The following is a 12,269-nucleotide window of genomic DNA, read 5'->3' as shown; positions in this document are numbered from 1 at the left end:
CCTTGCAGAACAGCTACAGGGGTGGTGGGGAGGCCACTGCCCACCCACATGGATAATGATGCTAAAGCAAATGACCCTTGTGCTGCACCTTTGGCAGGTGGAGATCAGACCTCGCCTGCAGCTGGCGTGCATCCTATTTGCACAGCATGCGTTTGCTAAGGTGGGGAGGAAGCACTGCTCTCTGTCCTTCACCAACATGAGGCCTGAGATGGGATGATGCCAAAGACACCCAGTAGCTCTGCAGCCCCCTGCGGCTGTGGCTGTGAGAAATCAAGGGTTGAAGACATGGCTCAGCACTTGTGCCGAGGGAGCCGTGGGCAGTAGAGACAGGAAGACGTCTCTCAGCCCAGGGCTGACTGCAGCTTCGAGAGCCAGGCTCCCATCCTGTGCGCCTGCTCTTCCAGCCCATGCCCCGAGCCGCGTTTGGACAGGGCTGTGCCCATTGTCCTGCATGCTTGTGCCTTGTAACAGGCCTGCTGGCGGCTTGCGGGCTGCACCTGCCCAGGGCAGCAGCTCCTGCGATTTCCATGCACTCCGGGGTTTGCTTTCCCCATGCAGGACTTGGAGTGCAGGCTTTGATGCAGCTTCAGGATGAGTTCAGCACAGTCTGGCGTCTCCTCTCTCCAACAGACACGAAAGGAAGGAGTTGTTACCACCAGTGCCCGAGGCACTTGCCCTCTGCAGACCTCTGCTTGAGCACAGCGAGTTCAGAGAGCTTTTTGCTTCTGGCCAGCAGGCATGCAAGCCAGCAACTCCTTGCCATCTTGGAGTGGTTTTCCTAGCAAACACTAGGGCAAGGGAAGATACCTGCTCTGAGCTGACTCACCCAGGCATAAGGCAGAGAGAGATGCTAATGTTTCCAGCCCAGGTTGTGGTGCAGGCTCCCCTGTGCGTGTGAATTGGACATGAGCAGCAGCACAGTCTCCTGCCCGAGACCGCGACTGCCTGCCTGCCTGCCTCCCTCCCCTTGGCACAGCCTAGGTCAGGCTGGAACAAAGTGATCTCTCACACACTGGGGCACAAGCGCATCTGTGTGGTTGTGTGTGCTGGGGAGTGTCTCACATGCCTCCACCCATCTGGCAGACAGGGTTCTTTGGGTAAATCTGATATATTTTATTAGACCAACTGAAATAATTGGAAAAATACTTATTTGCAAGCTTTTGGGTACAAACGCCCTGCTTCAGGCAGAGGAAGGATCGCTTGTCTGCCTACGTCCTTCGACCCCCATGGCTACAAGCAACACCCCTCCACCCATCTGGGCTCTCAGCTAAACCAGCTGCCTGCTTTGCCTCTCCAGAAGCCGGGAAAACCCTGCTCTAAGACCGAGCCTGCAAAGCAGCTAGCAGCCCTCTCCGCTCCGCTCGGGCCATGCAGCGAAGCGCCGGGACGCGGCTGAAGGAGCCACCCTGCAGACAGCTGCAGCATGACGCGAGTGAGGCGCAACAGCTGCTGCAGCCCTCGCTCGCACCCCGACCTGGGGCCTGTGCAGCCAGGAAAAGGGGAGGCGCAGTATCCGTGCAGCGGCTGCTGCGTCAGTGTGGACTGTTAAGCTGATTTCCCACAAAGGTAATTTTCTGCTCCTCTGACTCGGTTCTATTCATCCTTCAGAATGTAATTAGTATCCCTTCAGTGTTCTTTTATGCCCAACTAATTGCACCTTGCTTCAGGAGTTAAACTTAATGCCTACCCATTTAGGCTAGTGCAGTAATATCTAATTAGGGACCAGGCCAGGCAGAAATGTGCATTCGGGGTACCGTGGTGCCTAGTTGCCTTCCGCTTGTGCTTCCCGGTCACCATGTACGCGGGTCCTGAGCGTTGCGTCTGCGCTGCACAGAGGCTGTTGGCAGGGCTGAGCCCGTCCCACGCTGCCACGGGAGCTCTCCCTGTGTCTCGGGGGCAGGGGGTGCAGCACAGATTGCCCTTCCCTTTCTGATCGGTGCCCCATGGGCTTGCAAGGCACCGTGTCAGCTGGATCTGCCTGCGTTCCCCTGCCAGAACTGCCCAGAAAAACATCTCAAGGGCACCCAAGTTAAGACGGGGCTCTCGCATCCAGAGCCATTGCTGGGCCTGGCAGGGTTGCCGTCCGAGTGCCCCACTCTCTCCCTCTGCGGATGCAAGCCCATAAAGGCTTTTGCTTTTGAGGGATCTTCTAATACGGGACCGGCCTTTGGGAGAGGGAGGCCCTGGGAGGGGAGTCTTCCCCCCAGCCCCTGCGTCTGGTTCGCTCCCCTCGGCCTGCGTCTTTGCTTCTGGGACAGATCACGCCACTGCCTTATGAAGCCGAGTGGGGCAGAGAAGGACATGGGCACCCTGCCACCCGGCCCGCTCTGCAGCTGGCCCGTGTCGGAGGCAAAGCAGGTGATCAGTGCAGCCAGCGCCAGCGGCAGCCCAGTTAGACTCAGCTGCACAGGTGATGGCTAGAGAATATTTGCTCCTCATTTGCCTAAACTGCTCCACTTTCCATAGGCCCCTGGGACTTCCCTGCAGGAGCAAGTGTCTCGGAGAGGTCCTCAAGCGTGTCATCGAGACCAGCTGCTCTGCCTGGGAAGCAGAGCAGGGCGGAGATGGCGGGAAGTCCCAGGTGAGGCCCCCAGGATGGGAGACTGAGGCAGCAGCTTTGGGGAGCCTCTGAATCCAGGAGTCTGGCTGTTCTGGGCCACATCTCGATCCTGCCCGTGTCCCCTGCTTCATGCTCCCTCCCCTGGGATGGCACGGCTGTCAGCTGCAAAAGCCGCATGTGTCCTGTGGGCAGAGTTGTGAACCGAAACGTGCTGCTTTCTATGGGCTGGCCTGCATCGCGGCCCTGGGGCGGTGAAACAGAGCAGGCAGGAGCTGCCGTGCGGCCTCGTCATTGAAGCAAGCGAGTAGAAGCGCAATGGTTTCGGTTGTATGCGGTGGTGGGTCCCTGCCCTCCACAGAGGGTGCAAGAAGCTGTACTCTGGTCCTCTCCTGAGCAACTTGTTCCCTTGTTCCTCTTCCTCTGACATGCCTCTGACCCTCCTGATTTTGGGCTGGGTTCAGCCACGCTCCTGGGCTTCTGCGCCGCCCAAGCAAGCCCCAGCATGGGTGGGGAGGTAGCTGCGTGACCGCTGGGGCCCGGGTCACAGTGCTGAGAGGAGACAAGGGAAGGTTGAATCAACACACCCAGGGGCACACGCTCAACATAAAATGGTGCGTGTTCCTGCCTGGCTTTAACAGGCTCTGACAGCCTTCATGCTCCTCTGTGCACATCTCGCCCTGTCAGTCCCCAAGGAGTTTGTTTTCAGGTCCAAGGTATTTGTAGGTGGCTCTGATGAAGCAGGTGTGGGTACTAGCAATAGAAACTTGAGTATAAAGACCTGTGCACCTCCAGTCAGATACCAGCAAAATCATTTTATGCGACTTGCTTCCAGTCAAAAAGCTCAGAGGTGGAGCACTACCTTTGCCCTGCAAGCTGCTCCTGAACCAGCTGTTAGCAGCGAGGGTTGCTCAAGATGATGCAGGAGAGAGCTGCAGGTGATCAGTGCGGATGGCTGTCAGGCTGTTTGCTGGGTAAAGGTGACAGTGGCTATGGCAGGTAAAGGACTGTGCTGCTGTTTGGGGTGGGAGCGCTGCTGGAAAGTGGGTGGGCTTGTGGTGTTTTCTTGCCTCGCAGAAAACCTCCAGAGCCTTCTGTTCTTGGCTGCAACACAGCTTCCTCTGCTTCCCTGCTCCAGAAACGCATCCTCTTCTGCTAGTGCGTCTGCCTCTGCTCACTGGGGAGCTTCCTATTCAGCACAAGTACATGCAGTAATCAGGTGTATTGATGTTTCCACACTTGTGTTTTTTATAGCTGATTTTTACTGACCCGAGTCTTCGATAAACTTTCAGATCACACCAGAAGGCCTCTCAAGTGCAGAGCGAGCTGAAAGAGCACCGGCAATGTGCTGTTGTGGCAGCCGCCCTCTGATTTCAAACAGGCCTTGCCATCCCAAAGCCAGCCCCTGTAAAGCGAGGCTTTTCTCCAGCGGCTGTGAAGTGAAGCAGTGAGGCCCCCTGAGCCCCTTGGAAGAATCGTGTGACGAGCCCGGCTGCCTCGCTGGATCGGGACGAAGTGCGCTCGCGTGCCCCCGTGGGTGAGTGACATTTTACAGTCCCAGTGTGAACAGACTGGCTTCTGCCTCACAGAAGTGACAGGCCGATGCATCTGTCTGGGGGCCGTCGCCAGCAGCGATCCTTCCCTCCTGAAGACCGTGATGCAACTGAGCAGGCTGGTTCCAACCGCACACGGGAAGGGGCTTTGTCGGCACCACCGCCATGATCTGGAGGGCCACAGGGATGCATTTGCACCTTCCCGGGCTCTGCAAACCCTGGAGCCGCAGAACAGTAGCTCCTACCTGAGGCTTGGGTGTTTCCAGGGACGGGGCTATTCCAGCATCTCTTAGTCAATAAAACACATGGAAAATGTCCTGAGTGTGGCTTGTCCTGCAAGCACAAGGCACTGAGATCTGAGGGAGAAGGGCTGACTCTTGGGAGCAGGGTGCAGGGTGTTTCTCCAGCCAGCCCAAGCCTGTTGGATCAGAGCAGGGCAATGTGCTGCAGGTATTCGGCATCCTTGCGCATGCATGTAATGATCAGCATTAAAAAAAAGAGCAGCCCTGTGGATGGGGCCTTCCAAGAGCTAACTAGTCTGCGTGCTTGGAGCCTGCGTTAAACCCAGCTGATTATGCATCGGTGACTTTGATAATGCCGGGGACTGGAAAGGAAGCACTGCTCGTCTAAATCGTGTCCGCTTTCAAGTAGCTTAGTCCTTCAAAGCGCTCTGCTGCTTAGGAGTGTAATGTTGTGATGGCAGTTGTAAGGCAAGTAATTGGACGGGGAGGTAGTTGTTGCTGAAGCTGAGATGAAAAGGAGCATTTGCAATGGTGTGTTGTGCAGGGCGGAGTATTGTTCCTCGCAAACATGATTCGGGAGGTTTCCCAGAGAGCGACTGTGTCTGCAGCTGCCTCGGCAGCTGCAAGCCGAGATCCGGGGATGGAGGAAGGGAAACGCTCCCCCTGGGGGCAGGCAGTGAGGCAGCGTGGCCCAGACACGTGGCATTCGCATTACCTTCCTTGCATGTTCTTCCTCACGGCCCCAGAGCACGATGGCTTGGCACCTCATGTCAAGAAATGTCTGCCTGGCTGGGAGAGCAGCCTCCCCCCGCCCGGCTGTACAGAGCAAGGGAGCACGGGGCTGTGCTGAGCCGTGGAGCTGCTCCTACCACCACACGCCACGTTTTCTCCGCTTGAGGGTTTGCTCACGGCTGTGATCTTGCTGCTTCAGGTCAGGGATGTGGGAGCCAATGCCTTCTTTCCTTCTCTGATTCGCGTTCGCAGCAAGGTGCTGCCCTCAACTTGTGATCCTGCGGCAGCCGTTCCCAGCTGCTCCCATCGCACGTGACACACAGACCCCCTCTGGCAGGTTGGCGCCAGGACCTCCAGAGCTAATGCCCGCGGCCCAGGCTTGCAAAGCCGAGGAGAGTCTTTGACAGGCAGCTAGGAGCTATTGCATCTAAATCCCTTTGGCTTTGAATGCAGAGGTGGTACAATCTCGTGGCTGAGACTATGTGAGCAGCACCTCTTACCTGGTGGCGGCAGCTGTAGGCCTAACCTGTGCGAGAGCCTGGCATGGGCCATTCAGGCCATAAGGGGCCTTGGTTCGGATGCTGTGGGGCCTCCCCTCCGCACCAGATTAAGAGCTGGGCAGCTGGTGCTTTTGGGGTGGGCATCTCGCAACATCCCTCCCCCCCCGCAGCCAACAGCAACGCCGGTCCACTTTGCTGCATCCTTCGTCTGCGTGTTGAGGCTGGGCAGGAGAGGAGCTGGGATCCAGGAGCAGCTCGTGGGCAGAAGCTCGGGCCTCTCCATCTCTCTGTAACTGCGCGAGGAGCCTCGTTGTCCCTCCTCCTGCAAGCAGCATCCTTGTTGCTTCCTTGTAGCCGCAGCATCTCTCTGCGCCCCGCTCCCTGCTGCCCCTGAGCATCCGCTGGCTCGAGTGCCTCTTCACCCCACGGGGGAGGCCGCTCCGCCCTCCCCTCCAGCGCCGGCTGTGGCGAGCGCCATTCTGGGACTCCTCCAGACAGGCAGCTCCCGGTGATTCGTGGCCCTCCCGCCCTGCACTGCCTCTGACAGTTACTTCAAACCACTTCCAGTTCTGCGGCAGAGCTGACCGAGCCGTTTCCGAGGTGGTCCCGCTGCTTCTCGGCTGCCTGGGCAGCGTGGACACATGCCTCTTCTTAGGGCTTGCGACGCGGGGAGGCTCGCCGGCGTAATTAACCCGCTGGTGCAGTACCGAGCTGGGCACCTTGCTTTAGAAAGAGCCACTGATGCTTTGTGTGCTGGAATGAGTGACCCCAGCCTGTCTGTTCCTCTGCCTGGCTGCTCTGGTGCCGGCATGCTGGTACGCTTCCTGATGCAAGCTCTAAAACTTTCCCTCTTTCAGCCAACAAATGAGAAGAGATGTTGCTGGGTAAAACTGACAGAGGTTTTATATTTCAAGCCCTACCCGTCATAAACCCTTCCATTTATGCATAACAGGAGCGAGTATCAAATGGGTGGATTGGTCAACCGTGCCTAATGTAGATTGATGGCAAATCAGCTTCCTCATCTTAATTTGCTTCTGACCTAGAGCATTAGAGAGCCGGGTCTGTTATCCTGCCGGTGTGTTAATGACTCCTCCAGAAGAAGAGCTCCCAAGGGGAGGAACGGTATCTACTAACCGCGTCCCTGACACGCGTTACGTAACAGCGCCGTCCTCCCAAGGTCCGCAGCGCGCCCGGCTGGGCCTCTCTATTGTTCGTGCCGCATAATATTTTATTTTTGAAATTTCGAGAGCCTTGCACAGCGAGGGAAGGCGCTGCATTCTTATCATGTCGCTTGTCTTGCGTCTCCCTTTGGAGTCTATTCTTAGAAGCCCTGTTGGTGTCGGCATTCAAAGCAAGCAGGCTTTCTCTTTCAAGGTCTCTGATGAATTTCTGCACCCCTATGTCCAGGCAGAAGAGAAAAACAACTGCATATCTGAGGAAGAATTATAGCCTCCGTGCCCCTTGGCCTGCGGGTGCTCACTGCCTCCCAAGCACTTCCCAAAGGCACGTGCAGTGGGTAGAGTCCGGGGGGCTGAACAGACGGGCATGGCAGCGTACCGGGGAGCAGAGCAATTCCTTCCCGCCCAGATGAGCAGACGTGCTGGCGAGAGCCACTTGCGTGTGTCCAGAAGGTGATTTTGTTGCCGTGCTAATGAGGGACTTCATAGACTTCATAGACATCAGGGCTGGAAGGGACCTCGGAAGATCATCGAGTCCAGCCCCCCGCCCGAAGGGCAGGAAGTCAGCTGGGGTCATAGGATCCCAGCAAGATGAGCATCCAGTTTGCTCTTGAAGGTGTTCAATGAAGGTGCTTGAACCACCCCCGGCGGCAGGCTGTTCCAGACCTTGGGGGCTCGGACAGGAAAGAAGTTCTTCCTTATGTCCAGCCTGAAACGGTCTTGAAGTAGTTTGTGACCATTCGACCTCGTCGTCATCCCTTGGGGCGCTCTGGTGAACAAACGTTGCCCCAGATGCTGGTGGTCCCCCCTGATAAACTTGTAGGTGGCCATCAGATCACCCCTGAGCCTGCGCTTTTCCAGGCTAAAGAGCCCCAGGGCTCTCAGCCTGTCATCGTAGGGTCTGCTTCCCTGACCTCTGATCATGCGCGTGGCTCTTCTCTGGACTCTCTCAAGCTTCTCCACATCCTTTTTGAATTGTGGAGCCCAAAACTGGACGCAGTACTCCAGCTGCGGCCTCACTAAGGCCGAGTACAGGGGGAGAATGACATCCCGGGATTTGCTTGAGAAGCATCGATGGATGCAAGCCAGCGTTTTGGTCGCTTTACTAGCGCCTATAAGGATGCTGCGGGTTTTTTTTCCCAAGGTGGAGAACCTTGCATTTATCGGCGTTGAACACCATCAGATTCTCGTCCGCCCACTTGCTGAGCCTGTCCAGGTCAGCCTGGATCACCCGCCTGTCCTCTGGTGTGGACGCTTTGCCCCAAAGTTTGGTGTCATCGGCGAACTTGGCCAGTCCGCTTTTGACTCCAGTGTCCACATCATTAATGAAGATGTTGAACAGTATGGGTCCAAGGACAGAGCCTTGGGGGACCCCACTGGTCACAGGACACCACGATGAGTGACTTCCATCGATTACCACCCTCTGGGTCCGGCCCCGGAGCCAATTTTCCAGCCAGCGGATCGTGGAGGACCCAAGGCGACAATTGGCCAGTTTCTCCAAGAGGCGATCATGGGACACCAGATCGAAGGCTTTTTTGAAGTCAAGATATATGACATCAATCTCTTCTCCCTTGTCCAGGTGATAGGTCACCTGGTCGTAGAAGGAAATGAGATTGGTCAAGCAAGACCTACCCGCAACAAACCCGTGCTGGCTATCCCTTAAGATGTTGGCGTCGGCCAGTCCATTAAGGATGGCCTCTTTGATAAACTTTTCTAAGATCTTCCCCGGGATAGAAGTCAGTGACTTTATCCGTTGCTTTGAGGAAACCTGCAGAACCTGCCGTGATGAAGTCCCTTTTGAAATATTGCCCGTATTTGTTATTTTAAAAGCTCGTTAGGATTGTACCGCTGACGCTCGGTTACTGAAAACACTTCCTTCTGCCAGGGGAATTACCTATGCAGAGCGAATGCCAGGGGTGCTCACGTGTAGCCTGCCATGTATCTTAATATAACACGGGCAGTGAGAGGGTCCTGCGGAGAACAGGATGATGTTTTTGCATCATTTGTGTGGAAAGCGTGCCTGTTTTCCCTCTTGCTTTTGTGTTGTTGCCTCCTGGGACTGAAGAGGTTAGTGTCTTTCCTGGGTCGGGGACCAGGGGTCAGTCGCATCCCTTGCTATGAATGGAGTCGCCTGAGATGCAGCAGAAGACTGATGGTGTCCCTTCGGCTACTAGGGCTGGCTTCTTTTGAAGCAGCTGTCCCATGCTGCCTCGCTGGCAAGAGTGATAGGGCTCCACCATGGGACTTAAGATTTTGTGAACTCAACCGGAGAAGCCACAGCAAGAAGGAGGTGTGTCCCAACCAGAGACCCCATCTCAGTGGAGCAGGGCAAAGCCATGGGGCATGGCTCTGAAGAGGAAGGGGTGCATCCCCAAAGAGACTGCATCATAGTGGGGGCTGGGCTCGCCTGTCTCCCCGCACACAAGCCAAGACCTCTATACAGCTGGACGGAGCAGGTGGCTGCTGCTGCCCGAGACCCCGACAGAGCCAGGCAGTCAGAGAGGGCTCCCAATAGTTAGCTCCTTTGGTGCGTGTCTCTGAGTGTGCAGACTCCTCCCCTGCTTCCAAAACCCGCTCCTCGTCTGTAAGAGGAGCCCTCGCACAATGCAGCTTTGTCTTTCAGGTTTTTGAGTCGGTCTTTCTGAAGATGTCAGCAGCATCCAGCCCCGTCTGGGTTCCCCATGGACTCCGGCCCGCGGTTCTCTTGGCACAGTGCGTGTCCCCAGTCTGCGCGACGCAAGCAGGGTCTCAAGCGTGCTGGGGCAACGCTGAGTCGAGGCACCGCAGGTTCATTCTCAGGCTCTTGTTGCAAGCACCACGGCTTGAGAAGCTTTAGGGATGATGCCTGGGATGCTTCCCTCTTCTATGAGATGTTGACAAATGACCTGTAGGAACAGTTTAACCAGGCCTGTAATACTCAGCCTGAGCTGAAAGCTGTGGCGTCCTGATCCCACTGATGCTCTTCCTACGTGATGCCTGACCAGGATTTTTTTATCCGTGATTTTAAGTTCAGGAATGGCCCGAACACCTTGGCAGGCAGCGCATCCTGAAGCCACTGAGGAACATAGCTTTGCAGCCCATAGTAACTATCCACGCTTGCACTGCTGCTCCCAGCTGGAGCCCGGGAGGGCTCACCTTTTCCTGCTGCCAGACACCTGGTTTGGTCTTCCAGAGAATATCCCCCAACTCCCAGGGAACGAGGCCGAGCCAAACGGGCGCCCCTGAGCGGTCAGCAGCACGGCGCGACTGCCTGCCCAGGAGGAGCAGAAACAGAGAGGTGGCAGTGCCCCGGGGGGCTTTTGTGCTGTGCAGGTAGCAGGGCACAGGCGCTCCTGGAGCAGCCCGTTGCTCTCCTGCACTTGCACGTGCCTCGGCATGTCCCGTGTCTCCGCACTCGGAGGTGCTTTTGCAGCTGATGCAGCCGTGCGCTCGCCGGCTCGTGTTGTCCATGCATTCAGCAGCTCTTTGTTACTCGCCATGTCTCAGGTACTTCATCTTCGTTGCCAAGGGTTATAGCTCTTGTTCCTTACTTCAGGCTTTGTTCTGTGTCAAGCCTGGTCGCAAACGGAAAGAACACGGCTGCCAAGAGCCTGCAGGGAAACCTGCAGTGTCCGCCCCGGCTGTGCCACCGGTCTTCGCGCCCGACGCAGCAAGCTAACAGATGTTCTGTGGCCAGGTCACTCGACACGTGTCCGTCTCCCTCGCACGGGGCAGGACGAGGCCACACCGGGCTGGTTGACTCTCTCATCAGAGGGGATTCCTGGGGGGGCTGCTGTGAGCTAGGCCCAGGGGTGGAGGTCAGGGCCAGAACAGGCGTGGGAAGGCTGGGTGTGCTGGCCAAGCTGGGTGAGAGAAGCTTGTTCAGCGTCTGTGTGCATCGAGCCTGGCTCTAGCCTACACCCTCAGCCTCCCACTTTAACCGCGCGCTTTTTACACCGTTAGTCAGCTGAGCGTTATGCCCAAAGCAAGGTCAGCCCTGTCTCTCCAAGAGGGCGGTGCGGCGTGCAGCAATCGGCCAAAGTGGGTGATTACTTTTTGTACTTTCTCTTTCAGAGATAAGGGGAAGCCTGTGAGAGGCGTCTAACCCTCAGCTTTGGAGAAGACTGAAGCCATTTGCAGACGGAAGCTAAGAGAGTGCGAAGAAAGATAAGGAGCTAAAGCAGAGAAAGGAAGGAAGATTGCACAAGGATTGCAGACAAGTAACCGGGAAATTCTCAGGTATGTCGGGGGCTGGTAGTGAAAGCACAAGTCAAGGGCCTGCAGAGACTGCAGCCTAATTCCAGGGCCTAGAGAAGGCTTCGCTACAGCAAAGGGACAGGATTTCACCCCGTCCATGCATGGGCACTCGTGCACAAAGAGGACCCAAGCCTCACCCTTCCAGCCCAGACCTGGCCCTGCCCAAGCCCCCAGCAGCCAGTGGAGCTCCTTCCAAGAGAGGGACCCGAGTGCAGCTGCGACCTTGGCCAGGCCGGGATGTCCCGCAAGGCCGCAGCGTGCGGCAGCCTCCCGTATGCAGTCCCGGAAAAGGAAGTATGTGCAAGTTGCAGTCCTCAAGTGTGCTTCAGACCACTCCACCCAGCTGGATCTAAACTCTCTCCTGGGCTTGGGATGTGCTGTCAGCACGGCAGGTGACACTAACACCGCGCAAATCTCCTCCAGCTCCTCTCCCAGGGTGGCTTGCTCCACACCCAGCACCTTCTCTCCTCCATCGTGTTCCCTCATCTGTCACATTTTGCTGTGGTGAGTCTTGAACTCGTGCCACCATTTCTAAACGGGCTGGGGGTCTTCAGGGGAAGCGCTCTGGATGGTCACAGCAGGCACTTTGCACTTTCAGCAACAACCCCATCTCCAGGTCAAGCTTCTCTGCCCCGACACATTGTGCAGGGTCCCCTCCAGGGCACCAGCTAACAAGGCCAAGATGACCAATTAATTAATGAGCTAATTGTGGCAGAATGTGGAGCCCTCCATCACACTCCAAGAGGGGCTGGGGTTGGCTCTGCCGTGCTCTGAGGCTGAGGCAGGCAGGTCTGCGGGGTAGAGGGGTGTCCCAGCTGCAGCGTGAAGGGTGGTCAGGGAGATGCCCCCAGGGGCAGGGTACTAAATGCAGGGGGATAAAGATATTAAAGCATCGTGATGCCCGGCTGGGGTGTGATGAATGGAACAGCCTGACTGACAGCCTCCCCCCACCACCCAAAGCAGCTGCTCTCGGCTCTTGGTAGCAGACATAGCGGGTCTGGACAGGCTGGGTGTCCGTGAGGAGGAAGGTGTGCGCAAGGCAGGATGCCCAGAAATGAGCATGCGGCCGAGATGTAGCATCGCGGGGGCGACGGAGGAGTGAGCCCTAGCGGAGGAGGAGCTCCAGGGAGCAGCAGCTGCTGCTTGGGTTTTGAAGTGACACATCAGTGGGTGCTGTGCATGGTCGCAGCCAGCCCTTGTGACGGGCGTGTGCATGCGTCTTGCTCGTAAACAGCCCTCCTCCGGGGACCTGCACGGTTTCCCCTTCTTCA

At 56.9% G+C, this 12,269-nt stretch overlaps 1 long non-coding RNA gene across 1 annotated transcript; it reads left to right on the top strand.

Moving 5' to 3' along the window:
• Nucleotides 1-928: 928 nt before the first annotated feature.
• LOC112551846 lies at nt 929-4,512 on the top strand. Its single transcript, XR_003096154.1, has 3 exons — nt 929-1,566; nt 2,467-2,581; nt 3,850-4,512. It is a non-coding gene; the product is annotated as an uncharacterized LOC112551846 (long non-coding RNA).
• The last annotated feature ends 7,757 nt before the right edge of the window (nt 4,513-12,269 follow it).

This window comes from Alligator sinensis, unplaced genomic scaffold (assembly GCF_000455745.1).
Source record: "Alligator sinensis unplaced genomic scaffold, ASM45574v1 scaffold1218_1, whole genome shotgun sequence".
NCBI classification, from domain to species: domain Eukaryota; kingdom Metazoa; phylum Chordata; order Crocodylia; family Alligatoridae; genus Alligator; species Alligator sinensis.
The sequence above is the reverse complement of the archived record's forward strand: the minus strand, read 5'-3'. Positions and strand labels throughout refer to the sequence as shown.